Source organism: Kogia breviceps, chromosome X (genome assembly GCF_026419965.1).
Source record: "Kogia breviceps isolate mKogBre1 chromosome X, mKogBre1 haplotype 1, whole genome shotgun sequence".
Taxonomy (NCBI): Eukaryota; Metazoa; Chordata; class Mammalia; order Artiodactyla; family Physeteridae; genus Kogia; species Kogia breviceps.
The window spans coordinates 93,882,490-93,895,260 of record NC_081330.1 but is presented as its reverse complement, the minus strand read 5'-3'; the positions used below and the strand labels follow the sequence as shown (position 1 = coordinate 93,895,260).

The following is a 12,771-nucleotide window of genomic DNA, read 5'->3' as shown; positions in this document are numbered from 1 at the left end:
TGACTTTGGGGAGAAATGACATCTTTAATATGCTGAATCTTCCACCACATGAATATAATATATTTCTCCATTTCTTTAGATTTTCCTTGATTTTTGCATGGAAGCATCTATGTTTTGTAGTGTTCAGCATAGAGATCCTGTACATGTTTTGTTAGATATATACCTGAATGTTTCATTTCTTTGGAGCTGTTGTAAATGATATATTTTTTTAAAGATTCAGTTTCTAGTTGTTTATTGCCACCATATAGAAATATGATTGATTTTTGTATTGACCTTATATCCTGCTTCCTTGCTAAGCTGTTAGTTATAGGACTTAAAAAATAGATTTCTCTGACATATTCTAATCAAACAATCATGCTGTTTAGGAGTAGGGATACTTTCATTTCTTTCTTTCAATCTGTATACCTTTTATATACTTTTTGTTCCTTTTTGCACAGGCTAAGACTTCTAGTATGATGTTTAATAGAAGTGATAAGAGAGCACAGCTTTTTCTTATTTCACCTTTAAGTTCTTTATCAAGTTGAGGAACTTCCCTTCTATTCCTAATATGGTGAGAGTTTCTATTATGAATGCATTTTGAATTTTGAAAAATGGTTTTGTCCTCATCAACTGATATTATCATTTGGTTTTTCTTTTTTAGACTTAATATTGTTGATTACATTGATTGATTTTCAAATATTGAACCTGCTTTTCATTCCTAGGAGAAACCCCACTTGGTTGTAGGGTTTTATTTTTATTTATTTATTTTTTTTTTTAGTGGTACACGGGCCTCTCACTGTTGTGGCCTCTCCCATTGCGGAGCACAGGCTCCAGACGCACAGGCTTATGGGCCCAGCCGCTCTGCGACATGTGGGATCTTCCCGGACCGGGGCATGAACCCGTGTCCCCTGCATCGGCAGGCAGATTCTCAACCACTGCGCCACCAGGGAAGCCCGGTTGTAGGGTTTTATATATTGCTGTTAGATTTGCTAATATTTTGTTGAGGGTATTTGCTTTTATATTCATGAGGGATATTGGTCTATAGTTTTCTTTTTTGTATTATGTTTGTCTGGGTTTGGTATCAGGGCCTCATAAAATGAGTTGGGAAAGATTCTATCCTCTCCTATTTTCTGGAAGAGATCTTGCAGAATTGGTGTTATCTTTTCTTTTTTTATTTATTTACTTTATATTTACTAATTTATTCAATACTCATATCAATCATATAAGTACAATACTATTATTTTCCCCTTTTGAACCAATAATGAAACATTCTAAAGCACAGAAATGTTAACAGTTTCCCAAGAGCACAGAATTAATAAGTGACTGAGCAGAGATTAAAATTCAGGAAGTCTAGCCTTCCCTGGTGGTGCAGTGGTTGAGAATCTGCCTGCCGATGCAGGGGACACGGGTTTGTGCCTTGGTCCAGGAAGATCCCACATGCCACGGAGTGGCTAGGCCCGTGAGCCATGGCCGCTGAGCCTGCACATCCGGAGCCTGTGCTCCGCAACGGGAGAGGCCGCAACAGTGAGAGGCCTGCATACCAAAAAAAAAAAAGGGTGGGGGGGCTTCCCTGGTGGCGCAGTGGTTGAGAATCTGCCTGCTAACGCAGGGGACACGGGTTCGAGCCCTGTTCTGGGAAGATCCCACATGCCGCGGAGCAACTAGGCCCGTGAGCCACAACTACTGAGCCTGTGCATCTGGAGCCTGTGCTCCGCAACAAGAGAGGCTGTGATAGTGAGAAGCCCACACACCGCGATAAAGAGTGGCCCCCCCGCTTGCCACAACTAGAGAAAGCCCTCGCACAGAAACGAAGACCCAACATAGCCAAAAGTAAATAAATAAATAAATAAAATAAAAAGTAACTGTACCATTTAAAAAAAAAAAGGAATCTTTTTTAAAAAAATTCAGGACGTCTGACTGTAGTCCCTGTGCCATAACCACTTGCCTATAAAATGGTGTTATCTTTTCTTTAAATGTTTGTTGGAATTTGCCAGTGAAACCATCTGGGCCTGGGCATTTCTTTTAAAAAAGATTTTTAGCTGTGAATTTAATTTCCTTAATAGATGGGTCATTATTCAAGTTACCTGTTTCATCTTCAATGAGTTTTAGTAGTTTGTGGTTTTCAAGCAGTCTGTCCATTTCATTTAAGTTGTTTAACTTATATGTGTAGAGTTATTCATGGTAGTATCCCCTTATTATCTTTTTATGTCTGTGGGGTCTACAGTAATAATCTCCTCTTTCATTCCTCATATTGGTAATTTGCTCTTTTTTTCTTTCTCAGTTTTGCTAGAAGTTTATCCATTTTTTTGATCTTTTCAAAGGACCAGCTTTTGTTTTCATTTATTTTTCTCTGTTGTTTTTCTGTTTTCAGCTTCATTGATTTCTGCTTTATCTTATTTCCTTTTTCTGCTTGCTTTGAGTTTATTTTGCTCTTTTTCTAGGTTCCTAAGTGGGAAGCGTAGATTACAGCTGACCCTTGAACAACAGGGGTATGAACTGTACAGGTCCACTTATATATGGATTATTTTCAATAGTAAATACTACGGTACTACTACACGATCCACATGGTTGGTTGAATCCACAGATGTGAAACTGCCAATACAGAGGAACTGAGGTTATGGAGGAACCATGGATAGGGAGGGCTGACAATAAGTTAGATATGGATTTTTGACTGTGCAGAGGTTTGGCACCTCTGACCCCTGATTGTTCAAGGGTCACCTGTATTTATATGAGAGATTTTTTCCCCTAAAATATCATTTACTGCTATGAATTTCCCTCTAAGCCCACAAATTGAGTTATGTTGTATTTTCATTTTTCTTTAATTAAAAATATTTTCTAATTTCCCTTAAAAGTTTCTCTTTGATTAATGGGTTACTTAGATATATGATATCCAATAGCCAAGTGTTTGGAGCTTTTCCTCTTATCTCTCTGTTGTTGATTTCTATTTTATTTCCTTTATGGTCAGGGAACATATTCTGTATGATTTCAGTTCTTTTATATTTGAGGTTTGTTTTGTGACCCAGGATGTGATCTAGCTTGTTGAAAGAATATATATTCTGCGATTATTGGATAGAGTGTTCTGTACCTATAAGCTAATTCCACTTGGTTGATAATAGTGTTAAGTTCTTACATATTCTTGCTGATTTTCTGTCTGCTAGTTCTATATATTAATTAGAGAGGAATGTTGAAGTCTCCAACTATAATTGTGGATTTTTCTCCTTCTAATTTTAGATCTGACAGTTTTTGCTTCACATATTTTGAAGCACTGTTGTTTGGTGTTTACACATTTAGGATTGTTAAGTCTTTGGGGTGAATTAAATAACCCTTTTAGCATTTTGACATGTCTCTTTATATCCCGCTTTATCCTTTCTTTTTAGTTTAATAGACATTTATTCTATTATTTATAGTTGAACAAGCTCTACACACAAAATTATATGGTTTAAGACTATTTTTTGAGTGGGAAGAAATTTGGGTCTCAAAACGTTTTGCGAGCCTGCTACATTCTGGAAATCATTAAGTGGACCTTTCAAGACCCTTGAAGAAAATATGAGAAAAATTGGTTCAAGAAAACCAGCAATTAGATTTCAGAATTAGCCTACCTGTTAAGATAGCAAACCAAGAATTGGAAAGAATTGGGGCAATTCCTCTTCCATATTTCCTGTACACTCAAATCCACCCTGGGAAACAGAACATGATGCAAGCAGAATGTGGTGGTATGCCCAGCCACAACTGGTGGCCTGGCAAGTTTGTGGAATGGTGAGGCTCTTGAGGGTAGTTTGAGCAGGGATGAGAAAAATAACTGTAGACAACACATAAAATTGGAAACCAATTGAACTTGTATTGACACCAGCTACATGACTTTTCTCAGTATCCTTATGGGAATGGATAAAATGGCTTGACCCAAAATAACACTGATTAGACTTAGCAGTGTTACTTTTAAATAAAACCAACCCTGTTTTCCCCTCTGTGGTGGCTTAGAGAGTTCATAATGGTCACAAACTAATATTACAGAGAAAACATTTAAAATTTTGATCCAAGCTTTTTCTGTCCTCCCACACTTGAAAGGACACCGATTTCCCAATCCTAGCATTATTAGCTTACAAACCTTAGGGCTAATTAACTCCCTTCTCATTTACCTAATGTTCAATTTCCATCAGTTTCAGCATACACCAGTGTAAATACCATGACTATTTTGCATGAAGGTCAGTGTTCTACAGATCCCAGTCCTGGGATTAAACCAGTAGCTCCCATCTTTTTTTTTTTTTTTTTTTTTTTTTTGCGGTATAGGGGCCTCTCACTGTTGTGGCCTCTCCCGTTGCGGAGCACAGGCTCCGGACGCGCAGGCCCAGCGGCCACGGCTCACGGGCCCAGCCGCTCCGCGGCACGTGGGATCCTCGCGGACCGGGGCACGAACCCACGTCCCCTGCATCGGCAGGCGGACTCTCAACCACTGCGCCACCAGGGAAGCCCCAGTAGCTCCCATCTTTTATGTGAACATCAGTGGTACCATGGAGGCCAAGGCAGTTTAATTTAGGTTAACCAGGATGTTTTCATTTGTAAGAGAATCCTCTTGCAACAGGTTTATTCAATTCTCTTAAAAATGATGACACTACTTTTCACCTTTCAGAAGCAGCTGTTACATAAATGGAATATTAGATTAAGTCTAAAAATGTGGGCCCTAGTCACCTTTCATTGTTTTTCTGCATATGATCATGATAAAGGATCAGGACATCCTTCACATTTCCAAGGAAAATCCAATTTTAAAAGTTTGTCCTTGCCAAACTCCATAAAACAGCCACTTTAGAGTAAGCCAGCAGAGCATTGCATCACCCCAATAAAGCTGTAGGTTTCATCACATGCATCAACAAATCTACATGGCTAGTTTCTGCACTCCTCTTTTCCAGAATTTATTTTACACCTGTTGTACCAAACAGCATTTTAAACACGGACATATCAACTCCCTAATAAAGCAAAGACAAAGGCGTTTCCCTTATTAGAAACAAGATACACCATCACTTAAAGTCTTCAAACATTATTGCACTTTAATTTTCATAATTTGACAATGCATTCAATGAAATAATCTGGAGACAACTAGTTTTAACAGACAAATTAAAAAACACCTTTAAGCGGACATGAATGTCCTAAATTGTTTATTAGGTAAGAATTTTACAAACATTACTTATATATTAGCAGTAATGGTGGAGCTGGAGAGTATTGCGCCTTCTCCAAGCTGCATGGCGAGAACCACCAATAGCGTGGTGGGACTTGTGGCCCTTTCCAAGGCCGCAGCTCTTTCTGCCTGCAGATGTCAGCCCCCACATCTCCCTGTGCTTGTGGACTGGTTTGGTGATCCACTGGGTGACAGGGTTTCTTCTGATAGCTTTATGGAATGGATCAATGATGATAACCTCAAAAAATTTGTAAGTAGAATCTTCACCAACCTAGTAAGAATTCAGGACCCTTAGGGCCCCACAGTGATGTCCAGTTCACTCCTTGGCAACAGAATGAAGGCTTCGAGCAAACTTGAGCTGGTTGACACCATGATGGAGAGGCTTGCCATAGGTGGCACCATTAGGAACTGGGCATTTGCAGGCACCACAGCACACACGAATATGATATATGACATAACCTTGCTTAGCCTTGTAGCCCAGCCTGTGTACCTTGTCAGGCTGGGTGGGGCAGAGGGCCCTCTGCAGTGCAAAGAGCTGGCGGTACTGCCAGCAGTGCACCCTGAGCAGAAAGCAAATTATGTGCAACTGCTTCTTCCTCCATAGCTCCTGGATGTACTAGCAAGTGCCCATCTCGGCTCACCTGATGGCTGCAACCAGACGGAAAGGCCCACTTTATCCTTGTAATTTTCTTTGCTCTGAATTCTTTCTTTTGATCAGCATTTGCATCATATCTTATTTCATCTTTTACTTTTCATCTACCTGTATCATAATATTTTAAATGACATTCTTATAGTCTTTGTGGTAGGATCATGTTTTTAAAATCTGTTCTGACAGTCTCTGTCTTTTAATTGTATATTTAGACCATTCCACTTAATGTAGTTATTGATGTGCTTGGTTTAAACCTACCATTTTATTATTTCTTTTCTTTGTGTTATACCTCTGTTATTATTTCCTCTCTTTTCCACTTTCCTGCCTTTTGGGTTATTTGAACATTTTTTAGTGCTCCATTTTAATTAATCTACTGTGATTTTTGAGTTTATCTCTTTGCATATCTTTTGTGGTTACTCTAGGGATTATAATATACATATTTAGCCTTGCACAGTCTACTTAGAATCAATACTTTACCACTTCAAGAGTCATGCAGAAACATTTACCCTCTCCCCTTTATGTTATAGTTGTCTTATATATTACATCTACACATACTGAAAATCCCTTCACACATTCTTATTGTTTTTGCTATCAGCTGCCAAACATATTTTAAGTAATTCAAGAGAAGAACAGTCTGTTATATCTACCCACATTTTACAATTTATATTGCTGTTCCTTCATTCCTAATGTGCTAAATTTCTTTCTGCTATAATTTCCCAACTGGCTGAAGAACTTCCTCTAGCAGTTCTTTGAGAGCAGATTGCTGGCTATAAATTGTCATTCCTGAAAGATATTTTTGCTGGATATAGAATTATGTGTTGACAGTTCTTTTTTCCCCACACTTCAAACATGTTGTGCCATTTCCTTATGACCTCCGTGGTTTCTGATAAAAGAAATCCACTGTAATTCGAATTGTTATACCCCTATAAGGTAATGTATTTTTCCTCTGGCTGCTTTCAAGATTTTTTTCTTTGTACTATGTTCAGCAGTTTGATTTGGATATGTCTGGAAACAGGTTTCTTTGGGTTTATTCTGTTTGGGTTTTTTCACTGCTCAGGCTATTCAAAGTCTCATAAGTAGGCTCTGGATCCAGAAGAGATTGGAATAATAGTGACAAAAAACTTCTTTTGAAAGTATCTTTGCTTTGTAGGGACCTGCACACAGTAGAAAGAAATATTTTCTGTATATCCCAGACAGAATTTAACATTAGTAAACTATAGTTGTAACTCCTGCTCCCTTTCAGTGATGCGGAAGATTGTTGCAAATGGACTAGAATGGAGAGAATTGATCTCCAGAGAGAATGAGTGAGTTCTGTAGTTTTACACACCTAGTAAGTTGCAGGTCTATAAGTTAGTGTTCAAGTTCTGTTTACACTACTATAATATGTTCCTATGCACTTATAGAATTTGTCCCTCCTCCTAAACTGAAACTTTAGCATAAGTTTATGGTGAGATGCTCGTTTGAAATGTCTACTTTTTAAAAAAAATCAGGGAAAGTCTGATATTTTAAATTCCTTCAGGGAGGCATCAAGTCTTGGTTTGAGCAGGGATTGGTACACTATAGCCTGCCTGCTAAATCTGTCCCACTACCTGTTTTCGTGCAGCCTATAAGCTATGAATGGATTTTTCTGTTTTTAAATGGTTGGAAAAATCAAAAGAAGAATAATATTTGATGACATGTGAAAATTGCATGAAATTAAAATTTCAGTGTCAGTAAGTGAAGTTTTTAAAATAGTCGTTTATTTATTTGGCTGCGTTGGGTCTTAGTTGCAGCACGCGGGATCTTTCATTGCGGCACGCGGGCTCTTCATTGCAGCTCACAGGCTCTAGACCACACAGGCTCAGTAGCTATGGCACGGGGGCTTAGTTGCCCCACAGCATGTGGAATCTTAGTTCTGTGGCTAGGGATCAAACCCAAATCCCTTGCATTGGAAGGCGGATTCTTAACCACTGGACAATCAGGGAAGTCCCTATAAGTGAAGTGTTATTGGAACACAGCCATGTCCATTTATTTACATAAATAAATGTCAGTGGTTTCTCTTATGCTGTAATGGCAGAGTTGAGTAGTTAAGACAGAGGCTAAATGGCCTGCAAAGCAAATATATATATACTGTTTAGCCCTTTAAGAAAACGTTTGCTAACTCCTTGTTTAGAATAATGTCCAGTGAATTGAGTTAGGATGTCACTGATCTGAACTGTGTGAAAAGGGTAGCTAGAATTCAAACTTTGCTCTTTGAATAAGTGTCTTAGGTGTAAGAAAAGATAAGAATTATTAACTGATTGCAGTACTAGTCTATTGACATGTATTAAATGTTTTCAGTTCTGCAGCAATATTCTGTTCTTTTAAAATTAGCCCTTCAGGAAATCTGCTATTTGCAACAACATGGACAAACTGGGAGGGCATTATGCTCAGTGAAATAAGCCAGACAGAGAAAGACAAATACTGCATGGTATCACTTATATGTGGAATAAAAAAAAAAGATCAAACTCATAGAAACAGAGTAGAATGGTGGTTGCTAGGGGCGAAGAAGCGGGAGAAATGGGGAGAGGTTGGTAAAAGGGTACAAACTTTAAGTTATAAGATGAATAAGTTCTGGGGATGTAATGTACAGCATGGTCACTATAGTTATCAATACTGTATTTTATACTTGAAAGTTGCTAAGAGAGTAGATCTTAAATGTTCCCACCACAAAAAGGAAAAAAGGTAACTGTGTAGTGATGGATGTGTAAACTTGGTGGGAATCCTTTCACAATGTATAGGTATATCAGATCAAATCATCACATTGTACACTTTAAATATATTATAATTTTATTTGTCATTTATACCTCAATAAAGCTGAGGGGAAAATTAAATAAATAAAGGGCAAAACATAAAATAAAATTAGTCTTTCAGATCAGGAGAAATTGATTAGAAGAAAAGCCACAACTGTTTCTACCTGGTTGAAGAAGATTGTCAGTTGGAGGCACTTGAGGCCCAAGTGTGAGGGGCTTAGGGAGGTTTTCTTGGCTGGACGAGATAAAGGTCATTATTTAAACTTTGTTTTCCTGCTTCTCTGTTGGGCTTTTTACAGGTCTGATTACCTAGTTGACTTTCTGTAGGCTTCTTTTGTGAGTGTTTTTCTCTAAGACTAGTGAGAGGAAATGGCTGATCACTTTTATTTATTTATTTATTTATTTTTAACATCTTTATTGGAGTATAATTGTTTTACAATAGTGTGTTAGTTTTCCCTCTACAACAAACTAAATCAGTTATACATACACACATGCTCCCACATCTCCTCCCTCTTGCATCACCCTCTCTCCCACCCTCCCTATCCCACCCCCCCAGGCGGTCACAAAGGACAGAGGTGATCTCCCTGTGCTATGCAGCAGCTTCCCACCAGCTATCTAATTTACATTTGATAGTGTATATATGTCCCTGCCACTCCCCCACTTCGTCACAGCCCACCCCTCCCCCTCCACATATCCTCAAGTCCATGCTCGAGTAAGTCTGTGGTTTTTTTTTTTTATTTTTTTAATTTTTTTAGATATCTTATTTATTTATTTATTTATTTATTTATTTTTTTAACATCTTTATTGGAGTATAATTGTTTTACAATAGTGTGTTAGTTTTCCCTCTACAACAAACTAAATCAGTTATACATACACACATGCTCCCACATCTCCTCCCTCTTGCATCACCCTCTCTCCCACCCTCCCTATCCCACCCCCCCAGGCGGTCACAAAGGACAGAGGTGATCTCCCTGTGCTATGCAGCAGCTTCCCACCAGCTATCTAATTTACATTTGATAGTGTATATATGTCCCTGCCACTCCCCCACTTCGTCACAGCCCACCCCTCCCCCTCCCCATATCCTCAAGTCCATGCTCGAGTAAGTCTGTGTTTTATTCCCGTCCTACCACTAATCTCTTCATGACATTTTTTTCCCTTAGAGTCCATATATATGTGTTAGCATACGGTATTTGTTTTTCTCCTTCTGACTTACTTCACTCTGTATGACAGACTCCAGGTCCATCCACCTCATTATAAATAACTCAGTTTCATTTCTTTTTATGGCTGAGTAATATTCCATTGTATATATATGCCACATCTTCTTTATCCATTCATCTGTTGATGGACACTTAGGTTGCTTCCATGTCCTGGCTATTGTAAATAGAGCTGCAATGAACATTTTGGTACATGAGTCTTTCTGAATTATGGTTTTCTCAGGGTATATGCCCAGTAGTGGGATTGCTGGGTCGTATGGTAGTTCTATTTGTAGTTTTTTAAGGAACCTCCATACTGTTCTCCATAGCGGCTGTATCAATTTACATTCCCACCAGCAGTGCAAGAGGGTTCCCTTTTCTCCACACCCTCTCCAGCATTTATTGTTTCTAGAGTTTTTGATGATGGCCAATCTGACCGGTGTGAGATGATATCTCATTGTAGTTTTGATTTGCATTTCTCTAATGATTAATGAGGTTGAGCATTCTCTCATGTGTTTGTTAGCAATCTGTATATCTTCTTTGGAGAAATGTCTATTTAGTTCTTCTGCCCATTTTTGGATTGAGTTGTTTGTTTTTTTGTTATTGAGCTGCATGAGTTGCTTATAAATTTTGGAAATTAATCCTTTGTCAGTTGCTTCATTTGCAAATATTTTCTCCCATTCTGAGGGTTGTCTTTTGGTCTTGTTTATGGTATCCTTTGCTGTGCAAAAGCTTTTAAGTTTCATTAGGTCCCATTTGTTTATTTGTGTTTTTATTTCCATTTCTCTAGGAGATGGGTCAAAAAGGATCTTGCTGTGATTTATGTCGTATAGTGTTCTGCCTATGTTTTCCTCTAAGAGTTTGATAGTGTCTGGCCTTACATTTAGGTCTTTAACCCATTTTGAGTTTTTTTTTGTGTGTGGTGTTAGGGATTGTTCTAATTTCATACTTTTACATGTAGCTGTCCAGTTTTCCCAGCACCACTTATTGAAGAGGCTGTCTTTTCTCCACTGTATATCCTTCCCTCCTTTATCAAAGATAAGGTGACCATATGTGTGTGGGTTTATCTCTGGGCTCTCTATCCTGTTCCATTGATCTATATTTCTGTTTTTGTGCCAGTACCATATTGTCTTGATTACTGTAGCCTTGTAGTAGAGTCTGAAGTCAGGGAGCCTAATTCCTCCAGCTCCATTTCTCGTTCTCAAGATTGCTTTGGCTATTCGGGGTCTTTTGTGTTTCCATACAAATTGTGAAATTTTTTGTTCTAGTTCTGTAAAAAATGCCAGTGGTAATTTGATAGGGATTGCATTGAATCGGTAGATTGCTTTGGGTAGTATAGTCATTTTCACAATGTTGATTCTTCCAATCCAAGAACATGGTATATTTCTCCACCTATTTGTATCATCTTTAATTTCTTTCATCAGTGTCTTATAGTTTTCTGCATACAAGTCTTTTGTCTCCTTAGGTAGGTTTATTCCTAGATATTTTATTCTTTTTGTTGCAATGGTAAATGGGAGTGTTTTCTTAATTTCACTCTCAGATTTTTCATCATTAGTGTATAAGAATGCCAGAGATTTCTGTGCATTAATTTTGTATCCTGCAACTTTACCAAATTCATTGATTAACTCTAGTAGTTTTCTGGTAGCATCCTTAGGATTCTCTATGTATAGTATCATGTCATCTGCAAACAGTGACACCTTTACTTCTTCTTTTCCTATTTGGATTCCTTTTATTTCTTTATTTTCTCTGATTGCTGTGGCTAGAACTTCCAAAACTATGTTGAATAAGAGTGGTGAGAGTGGGCAACCTTGTCTTGTTCCTGATCTTAGTGGAAATGGTTTCAGTTTTTCACCATTGAGAACGATGCTAGCTGTGGGTTTGTCATATATGGCCTTTATTATGTTGAGGAAAGTTCCCTGTATGCCTACTTTCTGCAAGGTTTTTATCATAAATGAGTGTTGAATTTTGTCAAAAGCTTTCTCTGCATCTATTGAGATGATCATATGGTTTTTCTCCTTCAGTTTGTTGATATGGTGTATCACATTGATTGATTTGCGTATATTGAAGAATCCTTGCATTCCTGGGATAAACCCCACTTGATCATGGTGTATGATCCTTTTAATGTGCTGTTGGATTCTGTTTGCTAGTATTTTGTTGAGGATTTTTGCATCTATGTTCATCAGTGATATTGGCCTGTAGTTTTCTTTCTTTGTGACGTCTTTGTCTGGTTTTGGTATCAGGGTGATGTTGGCCTCATAGAATGAGTTTGGGAGTGTTCCTCCCTCTGCTATCTGTTGGAAGAGTTTGAGAAGGATAGGTGTTAGCTCTTCTCTAAATGTTTGATAGAATTCGCCTGTGAAGCCATCTGGTCCTGGGCTTTTGTTTGCTGGAAGATTTTTAATCACAGTTTCAATTTCAGTGCTTGTGATTGGTCTGTTCATATTTTCTATTTCTTCCTGGTTCAGTCTCGGCAGCTTGTGCATTTCTAAGAATTTGTCCATTTCTTCCAGGTTGTCCATTTTATTGGCATACAGTTGCTTGTAGTAATCTCTAATAATCTTTTGTATTTCTGCAGTGTCAGTTGTTATATCTCCTTTTTCATTTCTAATTCTATTGATTTGAGTCTTCTCCCTTTTATTCTTGATGAGTCTGGCTAATGGTTTATCAATTTTATTTATCTTCTCAAAGAACCAGCTTTTAGTTTTATTGATCTTTGCTATTGTTTCCTTCACTTCTTTTTCATTTATTTCTGATCTGATCTTTATGATTTCTTTCCTTCTGCTAAATTTGGGGGTTTTTTGTTCTTCTTTCTCTAATTGCTTTAAGTGCAAAGTTAGGTTGTTTATTCGAGATGTTTCCTGTTTCTTAAGGTATGATTGTATTGCTATAAACTTGCCTCTTAGAACTGCTTTTGCTGTATCCCATAGGTTTTGGGTCGTTGTGTCTCCATTGTCATTTGTTTCTAAGTATTTTTTGATTTCCTCTTTGATTTCTTCAGTGATCACTTCG

The 12,771-nt window shown here is 37.9% G+C and overlaps 1 protein-coding gene and 1 pseudogene across 2 annotated transcripts in view; one reads left to right on the top strand and one right to left on the bottom strand.

Annotated features, from left to right (window-relative positions):
- Positions 1 to 12,771, top strand: part of JADE3 (jade family PHD finger 3) — a 176,483-nt gene that overhangs the window by 35,156 nt on the left and 128,556 nt on the right. The gene's annotated exons all lie outside the window — the stretch shown is intronic.
- LOC131748818 (large ribosomal subunit protein eL15-like) lies at positions 5,155 to 5,780 on the bottom strand (annotated as a pseudogene).